Source organism: Pongo abelii, chromosome X (assembly GCF_028885655.2).
Source record: "Pongo abelii isolate AG06213 chromosome X, NHGRI_mPonAbe1-v2.0_pri, whole genome shotgun sequence".
In the NCBI taxonomy this organism is placed as follows: domain Eukaryota; kingdom Metazoa; phylum Chordata; class Mammalia; order Primates; family Hominidae; genus Pongo; species Pongo abelii.
The window spans coordinates 109,895,274-109,912,370 of NC_072008.2; positions in this window are offsets into that span (position 1 = coordinate 109,895,274).

Below are 17,097 nucleotides of genomic sequence, written 5' to 3' on the forward strand. Positions count from 1 at the left end.
GAATCCCCATGTACCCATCACTCAGCTTCAAGAATTATCAATATGTTGCATAATTTGTCTCATCCCCCACATTTTGATGAAGTATTTTAAAGCAATTACTAGACATCACATCAAATGGTATGATTTATATATATATATATATATATGAATATAGATATTTGGTAGAGATGGCAGTCGCACTCTGTTGCCCAGGCTGGTCTCAAATTCCTGGCCTCAAGTGATCCTCCCGCCTTAGTCTCCCAAAGTGCTGGGATTACATGTGTGAACCACCATCCCTGGCCTGGTTCTTCTGTATTCTACCCATAGTTCTATCTCCCTTTTTTGTTCCAAAATTTTCACTGGGGTAAAAGTTACAAAAAATTCACCATTTTGACCATTTTAAAGTGTACAATTCAGTGGCATTTAGTACGCATTCCAAATATTTTTTATTTGTACATGTCTTTATTCTGAGTCCATTTTTCCAGAGGTTTATTAGTTTTTTGTACAAATTTAGATGTCTGCTGATTTCCTCTTTTTTTTTTTTTTTTGAGACAGAGTCTCGATCTGTTGCCCAGGCTGGAGTGCAGTGGTGTGATTTCTTCTCAGCAGGTGCAGACACTTCTCTGAAGACCAACAGCAGAACTGAGTCTCAGGATGGGTAAAGGCTTCTGTAAACCTCCAGATCCACAGCCCCAACTACTTTCCCTTCACCCTGGCTGAATACCACATCTTGAGGCAATCAACTACTAAAAGGCTGCTCACTCTCTTTTTCTGTAATGAGACTACTTCACCCCCCTTTTATTTGGCTACTCTAAATTCTCCTTTTATAGGGATATAACAGCCCTCAATGACTTCTTGAGGAAAAAGAAGATAATCACAAATTCAGTTTCAACAAGCAGGACATTTTGCTATACTCTACCAACTAAGCCATGTTCCTCAATCCAGCTTTTGGGAGTCTGAGAGGAAACACCTCTCAGAGCAGGGAGTCAAGGAGATATATTTTTATTCCAATCTGAATACTGTACTTTGTATAAAGGTGGCTGATCAGGTTGCTTGTGGAGGGGTTGGGTGGTTGGACAAGAAGAGGGATGTGATTTGGGCATTCCTGAATCTTTGGCTCCTTATCCTCAAAGGAGGAAAGTAACTTGGGCAAAGCAGTTAACTTCTCTGCTTCAGCTTCCTCACCGGTAAAATGGAGACAATAACAGGAAGTCCCTCACAGGGTTGTGGTAAGAATTAAATGAATGAACACTTGAGAAGTCTTTAAAAGAGTGGCTAGTGCACTGTAAGTACTGTGCCATAGAATGCCATCATAACAACACCAATCGCTTCTCTCCAAACTCTCTGAGCACCCTTGTAGATGAATTACCTAAACCGTCCCTCCCAGACTCTTCACAGAGAATTTCATTAAAGTCAGTAGACTTCAGCTACTCTCTCTCATGTGCAGGGGAAAAGAATATAATCCCTTTATGAGCTAACCAAATAAATTCTCTCAGGAACTGCCCTTGCATGAAGAACATACCTCCAGGGATGCTTGCTTAGTTGGGGAGGTAAGTGAGGCTCTCTGGACCTAGCTGAGATGGCCTGGACCTAAAGGAAGAGAGTAGCTCAAATTCCCCACAGAATAACTCAGAAACTTTGAAGGATGGGAGCTGGTAAGCCAAAGAGGTGAGGGAGCTCTAGGGTCAGGCAGGAAGCTCAATGGAAGAGAAATTTGAGAGAAATTGTTCTAATATTCTTCTGTGTAGTTTGCTGATTTGTTGATTTTTTTTTTACTTTTTTTTTCCTTTTTTTTAAATTATACTTTAAGTTCTGGGATACATGTGCAGAACGTGCAGGTTACATAGGTATACACGTGCCATGGTGGTTTGCTGCATCCATCGACCTGTCATCTACATTAGGTATTTCTACTAATGCTATCCCTCCTCTAGCCCCCTACCCACCAACAGGCCCCGTTGTGTGATGTTCCCCTCCCTGTGTCCATGCATTCTCATTGTTCAACTCCCACTTATAAGTGAGAATATGTGGTGTTTGGTTTTCTGTTCCTGTGTTAAGTCTGCTGATAACAATGGTTTCCAGCTTCATCCATGTCCCTGCAAAGGACATGAACTCATCTTTTTTTATATCTTTATAGTATTCCATGGTGTATATGTGCCACATTTTCTTTATCCAGTCTATCATTGATGAGCATTTGGGTCGGTTCTAAGTCTTTGCTGTTGTGAATAGTGCTGCAATAAACATATATGTGCATGTGTCTTTATAGCAGAATGATGTATAATCCTTTGGGTATATACACAGTAATGGGATGGCTGGGTCAAATGGTATTTCTGATTCTAGATCCTTGAGGAATCGCCACACTGTCTTCCACAATGGTTGCACTAATTTACACTCCCACCAACAGTGTAAAAGCGTTCCTATTTCTCCACAGCCTCGCCAGCATATGTTGTTTCCTGACTTTTTAATGATTGCCGTTCTAACTGGCATGAGATGGTATCTCATTGTGGTTTTGATTTGCATTTCTCTAATGACCAGTGATGATGAGCTTTTTTTCTCATGTTTTTTGGCCACATAAATGTCTTCTTTTGAGAAGTGTCTGTTCATATCTTTTGCCCACTTTTTGATGGGGTTGTTTTTCTCTTGTAAATTGGTTAGTGTTTTACCAGTTAGCCTTTCAAAACAATTTCTGGCCAGGCACAGTGGGCCTGTAATCCCAACACTTTGGGAGGCTCTGGAGGAGGATTGCTTGAGGCCAAGAGTTCAAGACCAACCTGGGCAACACAGCAAGACCCCATCTCTACAAAAAATAAAAATGAAAAAATTAGCCAGGCGTAGTGGCACATGCCTGTAGTCCTAGCTGCTCGGGGAGCTGAGGCAGGAGGATCACTTGAGCCCAGGAAGTTGAGGCTGCAGTGAGCTATGATCATGCCACTACACTCCAGCCTGGGCGACAAAGCAAGACCCTGTCTCAAAAAAAAAATACATTCAATTTAAAAATGTATTGTAACATTGTTTAGTGTAGCACATGCTCAACTAAAAAGGAATAACTTTTTTCTTTTTCTTTTCTTTTTTTTTTTTTTGGGACAAAGTCTCACTGTCACCCAGACTGGAGTGCAATGGCGTGATCTTGACTCACTGCAATCCCCACCTCCTGGTTTCAAGCGATTCTCTTGCCTCAGCCTCCCTAGTAGCTGGGATTACAGGCACACACCACCATGCCCAGCTAATTTTTGTATTTTTAGTAGAAACATGGGGTTTCGCCATGTTGGCCAGGCTGGCCTCAAACTCCTGACCTCAAGTGATCTGCCCGCCTCGGCCTCCCAAAGTGCTGGGATTACAGGTGTGAGCCACCACGCCTGGCCCAAAAAACAACTTTCAAACACAGAAAGGGGAATAAGTAGAAGTGAAAGTTCCCCAGCTTCCCACAGTCTGGTCTGGGGTGTGTTCTTCTGCTTTTACATAAACACAAACATATCTATTCTTGTTCTTTTTCTATAAAAGTTGAGTCATAGCAGGTACGTGGTTCTGATACTCTCTTTCATATTGTCTGCTGTGCTAAAATAAACCCTCTCCACTGTCCCAAACATTCAGCAACATCCTGCTACTTGCTTTGTGCTGTTTATGCTCTTTGGACCAGCTGCTTGAGAGTTTTCGCTCAGTGAAAGGAAGAAATTATAGTTTCACCTCACTACAATCATATCGTAATAACAGCTACTGCTTATGGTACCCCCTACTGTGTCTGGCAGTCTCTTTGGTGCTTTATTTGAATTCTCATACCCATTCCTCACAACAACCCCTTGGAAGTCAGTCCCACTATTATCCTATGTGGGTTCACAGATGAAAACTCAAGGCCCAAAAGGTAATGAGTGGGAAGTTAAGGAGAAAAGCACATATGCTGGAGGCAGGACTTGGGCATTCAGCATCTCCTTAAATCTTTACAATGACCTTAAGAGGGAACTGTCACCACAAATGAGGACACTGAGGCTGCAGAGTTCACAGAGCAAGCAGCATTCCTGTTCTCTGCCAGGATGAAGCCACTGAGAGTTCGTAAGTACATTCATCCCTTTCCGTAAAACTTGATGAAAGAAAGCTAGCAAAGATCCGAAAACATGGAGATACATGCAGTGCTCAGTGATTGCAAAACTCAATATAATAAAGATGTCAATTTTCCCCAAAGTTATCTATAGATTTAACATAATTACTATCAAAATCCCAGAGGGATTTTTCATAGATACACACAAGCTGGCCCAGCATGGTGGCTCCTGCCTGTAATCCCAGCACTTTGGGAGGTTGAGGCAAGAGGATCACTTGAGGCCAGGAGTTTGAGACCAGCCTAGGTAACATTACAAGACCCAGTCTCTACAAAAAAGAAAATTAAAAATTAGCCAGGTGTGGTGGCACATGCCTGCAGTCTTAGCTACTTTGGAGGCTGAGGTGGGAGGATCCTTTTAGCCCAGGAGTTCGAGGCTGCAGTGAGCTACGATCACATCACTGCACTCCAGTCTGGGCAAAAGCACTTGTTAGGAGGAGACAGAAAAGGAAAAGAAACTCTCAAAATTCAACAGTAAAAAAGACATAAAGATTCCATTAGAAGGCTTGGCACAGTGGCTCACACCTGTATTCCCAGCACTTTGGGAGGCTAAGGTGAGAGGATCACTTGAGGCCAGGGGTTTGAGACAAGCCTGGGCAACATAGTGAGACCCCATCTCTAAAAAAAATCAAAACATTAGTCAGATATGGTGGTGCACATCTGTGGTCCTAGGTAGTCAGGAGGCTGAGGCAGGAGGATTACTTGAGTCCACATCAAAGCTTCAATGAGACATGATTGTGCCACTGCACTCCAATCTGGGTGACAGAGTGAGACCCTGTCTCCAAAAAAAAAGTAAAAAATAGATTCCATTAGAAAATGAGCATGAACATGAACAGAATTTCACCAAAAAGAATACGCAGATGGCGAAGAACATGAAAAACATGTTCAACATCAGTCACTAAGGAAATGCAAATTAAAACCACAATAAGCTAAGCTATCATTGTACACCTATAAGAATGGCTAAAATAAAAAACAGTAATACCAAATGTTCACAAGGATGTGGAAAAAATGGATCTCTCATACAATGATGTTAGGAATATAAAATGGTAAGGCTCTGGAAATCATTCTGGCAATTTCCTATGAGACTAAACATGTACTTATCATATGATCCTGCAAGTGCACTCCTGGGCATTTATCCCAGAGAAATGAAAACTTATAGTCACACAAAAACCTGCATGCTGATGTTCACAGCAGCTTTATCTGTAATTGCAAAACGAGGAAACAACCCAAATGTCCTTCAACTAGTAATTGGATAAAGAAATTCTGGTCTATCCATCCAAGGGAATACTACTCATCTGGAACAAACTACTGATACACGGAACAAACTACTGATACATACAACAACCCAGATGTGACTCAAAAGGATTACATTTGGTGAAGAACATCAATCGCAAAAGACTACATAGTATAGGACTCTATTTATGTAACATTCTCGAAATTAGAAAATTTTAGAGATACAGAACAGATTAATCATTGCCAGGGAGCAAGGATGGGGCAGGGTGGGTATGATTATGAAGGGAAAGCACAAGGGAGGTCCTATTGAACAGTTTTATATCATGACTGTGGTGGTTGTTAAACAAATCTGTACATGGGATAAGACCACATAGAAAAACACACACACATACAAATGCATGTAAAATGGTGAAAATTAGGTCTATATTCTAGTTAACAATCTTGTAATAATTTCCTGGATTTGATATTGTACTATAATAACATAAGGTGCCACCGTTAGAGGAAGCGTGGTTTCAGGTACATGGGACTCTATGTGCTTTTGCAACTTCCTTGTGAGTCTATAATTACTTTAAAATAATTTTTAAAAATAACTAGTGTGGGGCTGGGTGTGGTAGCTCACGCCTGTAATCCCAGCACTTTAGGAGGCCAAGGTGGGCAGATAACTTGAGGTCAGGAGTTCGAGACGAGCCTGGCCAATATGGTGAAACCGAGTCTCTACTAAAAATACAAAAATTAGCTGGGCATGGTGGCACATGCCTGTAATCCCAGCTACTCAGGAGGCTGAGGCATAAGAATGGCTTGAACTGGTGAGGTGGAGATTGCAGTGAGCTGAGATCACGCCACTTGCACTCCAGCCTGGGTGATAGAGCTAGACTCTGTCTCCAAAAAAACCAAAAAACAACAAAAAACTAGTGTGGGATTCCAGGGTGGCAGAAAGTAGCCTTGGCAAATTTCTTTGCTAGACTTGTTTTCCTGTGTTAGCTGTCTTCCATGCGCAGCTGGGGTAGTTTAAAAATTCCTCCTCCTTTTGACAATTTTACAAACAGTGCTAAAAAGAAGTGTATCAGTGCTTCTTTGTAAAAAGCATTATTATGTTTTCTTAAGTGACAGTTATTTTAATAATATATTTACAAATAAAAATTATATACAGATGGTGAAAATATTAGTACTTTTAGACCCTAAAGAGCTTTTGCTAATGTAGGTTACAGATCTATCAATATTTATTATATTAGAAATCAAAACTGAAAATTTTTAAAATATGTACTAATGTATTTAAAATAATAAATCCACTGATTATCGTAAATAAAATTTTATTAAAATTGCATTTTCAAAAACAAAGAATTTAGGAATGTTTTACATTTCTGAAAATCTCTTAAATGTCTGCCTCAGTACAAGACAGCTAAATTCTCATATTTGCTTCTGCATTTAATGTTGTAACATGCTGTTTTGGATAAAGTATATGAAGACAAATCCAACCTCATGGAGATATGTAGTTGGAAAAAGGATTTCCCAGTCACCTGAAAGGGTCTCAGTCTCAGGTGTCTCCAGGACTCCTCACACTACACTTTAAGAACCAATATGTTAGAGAGACATAATGAAACATTTTCAGATAAAATGTTAAGATGTCAGCAATTTGCACTAAAGTACTCCAAAACACACACACATATAAACAGACACAGACACACACACACACACACACACCCATGTATGTATAGTTGATTCATTATTTGTGGTAGTGATATTCTATAAAGTCACCTCAAGCAATGAATTACCAAATACCAAGCCACTGTTCCTAGTGGAAATACAGGTTTAGGTTCCTGGGAGCCTCTGGTTCCATTCCTTAAAATGATTAATACACAACCTTGTTTTATGTATGCTTCTGTCTAAAGACACCTTCTTTAATATATATTTCTTAAAATAATAAATTATATGCAGTATTTTATAGTAAAACACTAGCCAAGAAGGGTTTAACATTTTCTTGATCCTGGGTTAACATAACCATAAATTTCTTTGGTTTTCAAAAGCCTCACAACCATGCTGTCCACTATGCTTTTTCTAATTAGTAGTTATGAATCCACAAATTTTGCTGCTTTTCCATTTATTCCATACCTTCATCACACACTAAAGATGTTATTTTAGCACCATACAGAGCATCTTCACATATAGATTGGCAAGCCTTTCCTATTCCTTTTTCTGTATGTACTGTGTTACTGATTTTTTAACATTGAACTCACAGCAGTGTTACAACTCATGCCTGATGGAAGCCTATCTAACACATGTATTTTCCTCTATAGGGCACATCACTGCCTTCTGGCTCTTAGAAACACTAGACAGTACTTCAGCACTATGATTGGGGGCCATTTTAAACAGCAAAATCACCAAAAAAGCCATAAAAATATGGCACTAGATTGACTACGAAAAGAACACTTGCTTACAGTATGAGAGCAGAAACAAGAACATTGCCTTTTCTAACCTCAGCTGGGAACACTGAGTGCCTGACAACTAAATTGTTTTGCCACTCTGTGCAGGTCTATGAATGACTATTGAAAGCACTGCAAGTATCGATTTGGGGTTATAGATAAGTCTGAAGTAAGTGAACTTGCAAATATGAAATCTGTGAATAATAATAATCAACTTTTTATCTATGTATATATATATAACTACATTTATATATATAAGAATCAACTATAACTATATATGTAGTTTTATTTATATATATAAAACTACAAACACATATATATCCACACAAATATGTGTGTGTGTGTGCGCCATTCAAATGATGAGCAGAAATTGTAATTGTTGAAGCTGGATGATAGGTATATGGGGATTCATTTTACTAGTCTAATTTTGTATGTTTGCGATTTTCCATAAGATAAAGTTTTGTAAAGTGGTTTATTTTGGACTGCATTGCATTTCCACTTTCTTTAATTCCTTACCAGCATGCGGAAGTCTGCAGCTGTCAAAGGTGAAGTTCAAGTGATGTTTTGGTACAAACTGCCATCCACCACCAACCCAACCTACCATACATCCTTCTGGGGGGTACTAATCCAGTACACACTCCCTGCTATAACAGGGACAGTGACAGGCAGAATTGTAACATCAACAGCTCTTTCTCTTGGAGAGAACCTCTGGGTCAGAGGTAATGGAACCCTGTATTATTTTGAGAGCCCACTGAGCCCAGACCAGCTGACTCTGTGGAAGTGTGGTTTTAATGTGCATGTATGGCTTTAGCAGAAGGTAACTTGGATTCTGGTCCAAGGGTGTGGATTCCAATCACTTAACTCCAGCCTGGGTTGAGTCAGCAATCCAGAGAAAGGGCCTCAGTCAAACAATTCTTAGGAGATCCAGTACTGTCCAACTAACCTTCATATATTCTCTCCACTCTAGTACATGGATATGCTTGACATTTTTAAAGAACAGGAGGTGGGCAGACACTTCCTATTTTACAAGGCAAAGCATCCCACTATCCTTGTATGCAAGATCAGTCCGTCCAGCAGAATTCTGCATCTCATCCCTTCCCTTACCTTCTCATAAACCCCATGCATCAGCCATCTCCTCTCTCCCCTATCTTCAACATTCTCTTTCTCCTAACTCTTCCCTATCAGCATATGCACACTCCCAAGTCTCTGTCATCTTCATAAAAATTCTCCCTTGATCTTATGTGATCCTCCCACTCCATCAGATCTTTCCCTTTCCAAGTTTAATGGAAATATAAAGTGGATGTATGGTTTCCACTACTTCAGTGCCCAATGTTCCAGTTATATACTGCTGTGTAATAAACCACCACAAAACTTGGGGCTTAAAACAATAATCATTTAATTATACTCATGACTGTGTGGGTAAGGAATGTGGGCAAAGCTCACTAGAGAACTCTTCTGTCCCACGGGGCATCTACTGACGTTACTCAGTGGTATCCAGCTGGCTGGCTAGGTTGTTTTGGAGGGACCAAGATGACTTCCTTCATATGTGTGGCACATTGGTGGGGATAACTGGAAAGCTGGGCTCAGCTGGGCTGTGCGTTCTCTCTCCATGTTGTCTCTGGACCTCTCCATTTGGTTTCTCCAGCAGAGCAGTCAGACTTCTTACATGGTTCCTGAGGGATCCAAAAGACCAAGGCAAAAGTTACAGGATTCTTACAATCTATCCTTGGAAGTCAAGCAGTATTAATTCCCTGCATTCTTTCAGTTAAACTTTTGTACAGGGCCCACCAGATTCAACAGTAGGGGGACTACACAGAGGTACAGTTACTTGGAGGTTTGGTTGATAGGAGCCACATGTTACAGACTACTGCCCCCATGTACTCCTCAAACCACTGCATTCCTCATCACTCCACTGAAATTGTAATCTTTGAGGTAAAGACAGACCTCTTAGTTGTTAAATCCAATAGATAGATGCCTGTCAGTACTTGTTGTGCTTTTTTGTTTTTGTTTTTGGAATTGGACCCTATTGACCACTAAATTCCTTCTTGAAATTCTCCTCCCCTAGCTTCTGTATATCACCTTTCCTTGTCTTTTCTTCAGTCTCCTAAAGTGACTTATTTCTTAGGCTCTCCCCTTATCTACTGGGTTTTGCTATCAGTTCTCTTATCACTCTGTATATGCTACCTAGTTATATCAACTACACCTATAGCCTCATCTATCACTTATCTACTGGTGATTCCTCAATATATATCTCCATCCCAGACTTCTCTCCAGTGATCCAGAATCTCAGGTACTCACCTAGATGTCCAGTGGGTACTTCAAACAGCCAAAGCTTAATTCATCTTCCTTACACGTGCTCCCTTCCTCATGTTTTCTCTCCTGTATATACCACCCGCCTAGATGCACAAGGCTGAAACTTGGAAGTCATCCTTAACTCTACCATCTCTCCTATTATACTGAATACAATCTGTCACTGATCCCCGACCATTCAACTTGTTAAAAAGCTTGTCAATTTATCTATTCCTCTCTATCCTAAATACTAGGTCTCTGGCAGAGGACTAGATGAGGGTCTCAGTTCATCATTCTGATCTGTAAACCATATAGAAATTAACATTTACTATAATACACTCAAACACCTGTTTTTGTAAAGCAGAGGTGATCCAGCGATATCAGGATAGGAGATATTCGATGAGTTAAACTCCACATGGGGAGAGGCACTCAAGTTGGTAGCAATGGCATGTTGCCTTTCGGTAACCTCTAGGGTGAGGTTACTTCAGTTCCTGGGAAGCCCCAAGTGGGGGCTTATTGGCTAATCAAGCTCCTTATACCCCTGAACATGCCGTCCTGAAACATCATCACATTTAGTGTGGTTATAAAAACTGCCTTTATCAAGCCTCATCATCTGGATCTCACATCCAGATTGTGTGTATAATTTCTTAATACATTGCCAGCACATCGTGGCTACACACACCACAGGTTACATCACAGTGACCAGACAGATTCTGGCTTCTAGTAAATGACCAAATAGCTCCTATCAAATCCATCCTCCTTCAGATGTAACAACTATACACCCTGGACAAATTTTTTTTTTAATTACCTGCGAGTATTGACAAGCAACCCAAGGCAGGCAGAAACTGGAGGAGAATCTACATTTAAAAGAAGAGATCAGAACTAGATGAGATTCCCATTTTTAAGACTTTGAACCACAGGGTAGGCCCCAATCAATTCCCTGATGGGTGAACCTTACTGACTTGAAGACAAGAGGACAGAGTTCAGAGTTTCCACAGCAGTTGAAAACTGTGGGGATAAAATCTTGGAATGGAGAGAGCCAGATAGGCAGAGCCCTGAATTCTGTGTATAAACTCTACCAAATCACTGGCTGACCTCTGAATTATGCATTCATGGGACAGTCTCCAAAGTCTGTATAAGGCTAAAAGAACTGACTAGAGACTTCAGTTGCTGCCTGCCATGAGGGAGACAGAGCATGGAATTTGAGTTTAGTCAAGTTAAATGCTGCTGAAACAAAAATGTCAATACTTTTCAGAGGGATATAATGGAATCCAGATTCTCTAGAACATGTCCTCTGCAATAGCCAGGAGACAAGTCAAAATGACTGAACATTGTTTTGAGAAAAGTCAAAATGATTGAACACATTTCCTATGGGAAACAGAAAAATGTAACCTATACCAAAGAAAAAAGGCAATCAATGAAGACTGACCCTGAGATGACTGACATGTTAGAATTAGCAGACAGGAATTTTTAACCAGCTATTATAATGATTCCCAAGGACACAGAGGAAAATATGCTCATAATGAATAGTTACCAGCTGTACTGCAACCATGTAAAGATGAGCAGCCTATAGAGGTGGGTGGCTGGTTCACAGTCTAGAAGGTAGAAGAGACTGGGAGTGGCAAGCCTGGCCAGGACCTACAGCACCCACTGACACTGTCTTAGTTCAGATTCTTATTGTTTTTCATGTAGACCATTAAAACAGTCTCAAAAATTGCCTCCCTGCTTCTGGTTACTATTTACTATGACCCCCAACACACACAGAAACCCTAAACACATCTACAGTGATTCCAGAATTACCTATTTGAACACAGATTTAATTAGGACTTTACTGACTCCAAGTAATAGAAACACCATTTGGGCCAAAGAGTCAATTTACTGGAAGTTTCACATAATCCTAAGTAGATGAGCCTCAAGGACAAGTACAATCAGAGACTCGAACATGAACAGGAATCTTTCAATTGCTCCTCCTGTAAGTTCACTTCATTCTCTGAAACAAGTTTCCTCCCCATGGCTGTAAAAAGGGCCGCCAGCAGCTTCTGGCCACACGTCTCCTAGCTGTGCCACAAAACCAAGAGGCAATATTTTCCCTCAATTAAATTTTTAAAAATTGAAGAAAAACATTCTGATTGTCCTGACCTAGACCACATGCCACACCTCAACCAGTCGAATCAACTGTGGCCAGGGAGACAGGTACTATGATTGGAAGCTCTCATGAGCACTGAATGGCTAGACAGGAGAGGAGCAGCACACCAGAGTCACAGAGGGGTTCATTTCCAAGGCAAAGGAAGGACTCTGGGAAAAGAAACTGTCAAATGACAAAGGTCTGACAGGTTTCCTGTGGTCGCCACTTCAATTTGTGGCAATATCATTCTCCATGCAAATGTCAGCGTCCTGGGATTTCTCTTACAGCAGAGACTTCTGTTGTTCCCCAACATCTGTTCTCCTCTTCCCCCTACCCAGTATTTTACTGCTTGAAACATAAATGCAATGACCAGAAGACAAGTGTCACATGGTGGAGACGATGGAACAGAAAGTCCATAAGTTATTTTGGATGGCTAATAACTCACAGCTGAACCTGATGCTAACTGACAACCCCCTCACTCCCCACATCTAATCAAGGCAAAACAACACTGAAGAGTGTTGGTTAGAGCCAAACCACCTGAGTTTGAATCTAGGCTCTGCCACTTACTAGTTCTGTTCAGCACATTACTTTATCTCTCTGTTCCTGTTTCCTTAGGCATAAAATGATGTTAATGTACCTCATAGGTGGGTTGTGAGAATTAAGATCATTCACGTAAGCACTTAGAACAGTGCTCAATGAGTGTTTACCATTTTCAAGGCGTCTCAATTTTACCTACTAAAGATCTCGGAAGACTGTGCCTTCTTTCACAGCCCAAAAGCCACTTTACATCACTTCAATGAGTCATTGCCTCCTCCACAGCGTCCTCCACATTGCCTCAGCCTAACCCTGCTGAAACACCTTGATCTGACCATGTTACTCCTATTGGAAACCCTTCAATGATTCTTCCTTTCCTACAAAATAAAGCCTTAACTCCTTAGCCTGGTTACCAAGGTTCCTTGCATAAGGGCCCGAATGGACTTTCTGGGCTCATCTCCTGCCACTCTTCCATGATGCCCCAAAGCCCAGCCACACTGAATTATTCTCTACCATCAACCTCCTACCTGCCTCTAAAGTACTAACTACTCCCGTGTTCCCTCCCTCCTGAACTCTTTCCTCCGTTGGCTGCTGTGGCACCACACCCTCCTGGTTTTCTTCCAATCTCCCTGGCTATTCTTTTTCCATCTTTCTCATGGGTTTCTCATTCTTCAGCCCACCTGTGTCAAGGTTCCCAGGTTCCATCCTTAGCCCACTTCCTGTTTCACTGCATGTCCTGCCCCTGAGTGATGGCATCCCCTGGCAAGCTTCTAAGCTCCACCGACAGCTTCATGATCCCCAGATTTTCACTCCTAACCTCTTTCCTGAGTTTTGGTTTCACACATCCTGATATATCACACCCCCTGAATAGACACCTCAACCTCAGCATGTCCAAAACCAAACTCATGTTCCCCACCCCCAAACCCACTTCCCCTCTTTACTCTGAACCTGTTGCTGGCACCACCATCACCCAAGCCTGGAATTCTTCAATCTCCACATCTAAGAAACGACCAAATCCTAATTCATGTCCTCAATAACTCTCCAACCTGTCTTCTCTCCATACTCACCGCCATTGCCCTCGTTCTGGCCCAAATCCCCTCTAGCACAGACTCTGCCACAGTCACCTCCCTGCCTGCCTCCACTCACTCCTCCAATCCAATGGGCAACCTGTTACCCACCTCCAGCGAAAACCTCATCATGTCACTGCCCTGCTTGAAACTCTTCACTAGTTCCCACTGCTGCATCAGACACAATTATTCTGTGCCTCACAGGAGTTAAATATCTACTGTGTACTGGAGCCTATGCTAAGTATGAGGAATGCTTGAAATGACTGCTGCCTTTTAAGGAATTTACCATCTATCTGAGAAGACAGACATATAAATAACCACTAATAACATGATGTAATAAGTCCTGTGATAGACACACCCACAGAGTATTACAGGAGCACAAGACTTAGGGGTAGGAACCACATCTTCCTAATCTTTGTATCTCCAATATCTGATGTCAACTTTGATTAACTAGAGAATTTTATTTGAATACTGAAAAGATGCCCTTCTCTGAGCCTCAGCTTCCCACTATATAAAATGGCTCACAACTCACATATCAAAATATATAATTATGTATTTATGTTACATATAACACACATTATATATGTATACAATATGCATACATATTATATATGTATATATGTCTGATGTAGTGCCAGAAGTCTCAAAAGATGTCAGTTTTGCTTCTCCCCTCACCCCTTTAACTCCATCATGGGAGGCATAGCAGAGGAATCGGCAGGTCAGTGATGTAAGAATTAGAAGCCCAACAACTGAAGAACTGGAAACAGCATCATTTCTGTCCTCTGTCTGGTAATGACAGAGTGGCTGGAGCACCAGGCAGCTCCAAAACAGCCTTGGGCAGGAACGGCAGTGCTCCAAAACCATCAGAACAAAGGGAAAGAAATCACAGTTTGAACTTTCGTGGACAGGAGAAAAAATCTGACGCGGACATAAACATGGACTCCTGGCTGGAAGAGGGCTGCTCCTTTCCTCCGCTACTTGAATCCTTCTGCAATATCGCCACCTGGTGGCTATCTAGCATCCCTTTGCTTAATTCCCCAGTGCAGTTTGCTCTGACAGCCGACTGCACTGTGTAAGTTCTAGAAGGGAAGAGCCTCGCTCAGTGAACTGTTTCGGAACTGCTCAAAGTTAATCATATCCTTCTCCATGTCCTGCAAAGTGTCTTGTACTCAAGCTCTATTATAGCACTTCTCATTGTATTATAATTGTTTACCTGTATGCATTCATTCATGCACCCAACAAATTTATAAGTGTCGTACCTAGAACAGACAGGCAGAGGAGAAACAATGATGAACAAAACCAGTTGACCATGTAAAGAATTAAACATGTACACAGATAATTAAAATAGCCATATTTCCAACCACTATAAAATAATTATTATAATATTTAACATTTGTTGAGCACTGAATACTGTACCTGTATTATCCCATTTAATGCTCACAAGTCAGTGAGGTAGATAATATGATTATCCTCATGTTACAGATGACGCAAAAGAGGAACAGAAAGGTTGGGTAAATTGTCCATAGTCACACAGCCAGGAAATGCTAGAGCTCAGATTCAAGCCTGCCCTGGCTCCAGAACTCATGCAATAGTTAAAAACAAACAAACAAACAAACTACTGTCCCCGTAACCCCACCTCAATGCATATTTGATGATTCAACAAATAAAAACCTTGTACCTCCCAAATTCAAGGAGATAAAAGTTCAGGTAGTAGAATCTCCTACTAGGAGGTTTAGCTGATCAGGAACTTGACTCCATCCCTCTCAATCTCACCTAGCCCCTGGAGATATGCTCTGCTTGATCCCTGCCTCTACTGTAGCCCTGTACCCCCCAAGCCCCAAAGTGAGTGTTCCTCCTCTCATGTGTGAACAAACATAAACCTGAAAAAGCCAATCCTTCAAGATGGATCTTGAGCAGCTCACTGGGCCTAAATGTAAAATAAAGCCAACGAGCCATTTGCCGACTAGGGGTCACACACATACTCTGAGTTCCCTGAAAACCTGCACTCTTTTATCTTTCAGACTTTCAGTGCTTCCCTGAACCAACCAATCAGAGCTCATCTTCCTCAGCCAATCAGAGCTCAGCTGTGTTGACCAATCAAGGCTATGCTATATGGACCAACCAGAACTCAGCTGCATTGACCAATCAGAACTAACCATGCTTCAATCCTTCGTTATAAATGTACTTTTGTTTTACACTGGAGGCTGTGACTCCTGGGTTTGCAACTGGAAGAGTCTCTTTCCTCCAGTCTCCTTTTCAGAGACCTTTTGTTCACAGATGTTCTGTCTCAAATATAGCCAAAAAAAAAAAAAAGTACTCCATATAATTCTTCCTAACATGATGGAGACAGTTGGCATTTTCAAGATGCTACCAAATTCTAAAAGTGAACAGAACAGAAATAAATTTCAGAACGCATTTAAAAAGTTTCTATTTTGACCACACTCACACGGTTTTTAGGCTTTGTGCATTTGATATTTGGATTTATGGCTAGACTGAGAGATTTAACATGTGGCTGCCCACCAGCCAGCATAGTGGTTCACGCCTGTAATCCCAGCACTTTGGGAGGCTGAGGCAGGAAGCTCGCTTGAGGCCAGGAGTTTGAGACCAGCCTGAGTAACAGGGAGACAGCGTCTCTACAAAAAAATACAAAATTTAGCCGGTCATGGTGGCGTGCCCGCACTTCCAGTTACTGGGGAGGCTGAGATGTGAGGATCACGTAAGCCCAGGAAGCAGAGGTTGTGAAAAAGGAAAAGTTCTCTCGTACCCCTTGCAGGGTGTGCAATGGGGGGTATAGCTCACTTCTTCAGTGCCCTGCTGCTCAAACCTCTATGGGAGCATACCGATGGGCAGGGAGCCCCACAGCAGTGTCTAGGGGTGAATGTTTACAGCTGAAGCCCCAGTGGGCATGTGTTACAGGGTGTTCTTTTAGTTTAGCTGCCTGTAGGCAGCTTGTGTTAGCTCAGTTCGACCCCTGCCTTATTGCAAGGTCAGAGAGCTTTCTGTATCCTGGAGTTCTTGCCTTGGTGTACTGGAGGAATCAGATCACACGTGGGCTTGCAGAATGAGTTCAAGATTTTATTAAGTGGAAGTAGCTCTCAGTAGATGGGGGAACCAGAAGGGAGATGGTTTCCCTCTGGAGTCAGGCTGCTCGCGGCCCAGGTTTTTTTCTGACTGCCCTAGCCAAACTCCATGTCGTTCTGCCGGTCAATGGCCTGCCGGCGTGCTGGTAACTGTCGATGCGTTCCTCTCCACATCCAGCCACCTGTGTGTTCCTCCACTGATGTGCTCCTCTCAACGCCCAGCCACATGTGTGTCTGCCTGCTAGCATCTCGGGGTTTTTATAGGCACAGGATGGTGGCATGA